The 2,409-nt window shown below is 43.5% G+C and overlaps 1 pseudogene; it reads right to left on the bottom strand.

The window, feature by feature from the left end:
- Positions 1-449: 449 nt before the first annotated feature.
- Positions 450-1,500, bottom strand: LOC121164428 (annotated as a pseudogene).
- Positions 1,501-2,409: the final 909 nt, after the last annotated feature.

Below are 2,409 nucleotides of genomic sequence, written 5' to 3'. Positions count from 1 at the left end.
AAATGTGCATCAAATCCAATGAGGCCAAGGTTGGAATTTCTATAGAATTCCAGGACTGCCTTAATCACATTTTTGCTGAGAGTAGGAGGTGAAAGAAATGGGAAATTCACTGAGCTCTATTAAGGAGCCAAAGAATTATTAGCTGCTCTAACAAAGGCTCCTGTATCTCCAAAGAAAGTGGTTCACTTTCAAACTAAGTAGAGGAATAAACATCTCTGCTCCCAAGGCATCTCATCCAGAACCTTTGGAATGACCTGGAGTCATTAATGAGACTGAAACCTCATGGAAGCTAACAGGGTCTTGAAAAGAAGAATGGAGTGAGAAGGATTGAGCATCCTCCACCATTGGACATTCGGCTGCCTGGAGACTCAGCCCCTAACTCACAGATGAGGGATGGTATGGCAGAATGTGCAGGTGAAGGACAGAACACAGTGTGAAGTCCAGACTGTTCAGCTTTTGTTGGAAAATGAGTCATCTGTTGCTGAGAAGGTCTGAGATTCACTGAAAGCGGGAATGATGATTATTGTTAACCTGCTTGACAACCCCACAGAAAAGGAATTGTGGGAAGTCACCGGGTCAACTGAGACTGGGCTGGCCAGGTGTCTATTTTCACTACAGATCAAGTTTTCCCAGCATTTCCATGAATGTCATCCAAGGTTATCATTGAAATGTGAACCTAGGTCTACATGGTGCTTCAGATACCCATACAGCTCATTCATGCTCAGCTCCTTGGCAACGTGAACAAGGTGGCAACAGATGTTTTGCTCCTGAAAGAAAGTCTCCTTTCAGAAGACCATGCTTGCCATCATGCAGTCTGTTGTCTCTCTGATAGTGTACAAGGAACTGCAGACAGCACATTCTTGAGGAGGATGATAAAACTCAGCCAGGTGCCAGTTTATCAGCCATGGCTTTTTTATTGGGGCTGTATCATGACATGGTGAGGTTTCACATCCCTGTACATGATTCCTTTGCTGTGGCTGTAATCCAGAGCTGCAAGTAGCTCATACACAGGAAACTGGACATCAAAGTCTGTGAGGAGATGGTAGAATTGCTTATAATCAGTATTATGTATATATTCAAACACCAAAATTAATACCTTATTAAAAGAATGATTCATTTTGTTGTTGTTGTTGGAAAGGCAGATTTAGCAGAGACAAAGTTCTATCTTCTGGTTCACTCCTCAAATGGCTGCAACGGCCAAAGCTGAGCTGATCTGGGGCCAGAAGCCAGGAGCTACCTCAAGGCCTCTCAAATGGGTGCAGAGTTTCGAGGCTTTGGCCATCCTTTGCTGGTTTTCCAGACCATAAGCAAGGAGCTGGAAGGGAATCAAGTAGTAGGGATATGAACTGGCATCAATATTGGTCCCAGCCTTGCCAGGTAAGGATTAAGCTCCGTGGCTATTGTGCTGGGCACAAGCTGGTGTCTTTCACTCAGGATCCTTCACTGTGTCAATCAATTTAATGATATTTGCTCCACTATGAAGATATTCCAAAATCTTAACTTTTCATAAGTTTATTTTCCCCCCTCAATCCTCAAGCAGCTGCAATGGCCAAAACTGAGGCTATCCAAAGCCAGGAGCCAGGAATAATTTCTGGGTTTCCATGTAGGTTCAGGATTGCAAGGCCTTGTGCCATCCTTGACTGCTTTCCAAAACCACAAGCAGAGAACTGGATGTGAAATCCAGCAGCAGCGGAAACACAGACCAGCACATGCCAGTCAGGTACTTTGGCCACCAGGCTACTATGTTTGGGCATAAACAGTATATTTTGAGGAAAAATGAAAATGATTTGAGCAAGCACACAAAGAAATGGTCCACTATGAGTTAGAGTCAGAGAGTGCCATGGATGCTTTGTGGAAGTGTTCAGTGCCATCTGACCAGCGCAGATAGAGACAAGGAACTTTTACATCAGCAGTTCTCAAAATTTCAATTACATTGTAAAAAAGTGTAAAAAAAAAAAACCTTCATTTTTTTTCAGATTATCAAGATCTGACATGTGATTCTAAAAATTTTGAAAAACATAAAAGCAAATGATAAAGAAAATATTTCTCATTTTTCCTCCACTCAGAAATTGTGCTGGAATGCTGGTGTCCTGGATCAAGCTGATTCCTACAACACTGCCATCCCACGTCAGAGCAGCAATTTGAGTTCCTGCTGCTCCACTTCTGGTCCAACTCTCTAATAATGCATGTGGGAAATGTCCCTGCTCCCATATAGGACACTATGTTGAAGCAACTGGAGTAAAACCAGCTGACGAAAGATCTCTTTCCCTCTGTTACCATGGCTTTCAAATCAATAAATCTGCCGTGCCTTCATTGGAGGATCCCTTGTTCCCTGTACTGTGGCCTCCCGGAAGGTGCACATGCCCAGCTGCATGGCCTGAGATAGGAAGAAAGGGACATGCAGGTGTC

The sequence above is a fragment of the Ochotona curzoniae genome, unplaced genomic scaffold, assembly GCF_017591425.1.
Source record: "Ochotona curzoniae isolate NIBS_2020 unplaced genomic scaffold, NIBS_Ocur_1.0 contig_694, whole genome shotgun sequence".
Taxonomy (NCBI): domain Eukaryota; kingdom Metazoa; phylum Chordata; class Mammalia; order Lagomorpha; family Ochotonidae; genus Ochotona; species Ochotona curzoniae.
This window is presented reverse-complemented; position numbering and strand designations above follow the sequence as displayed.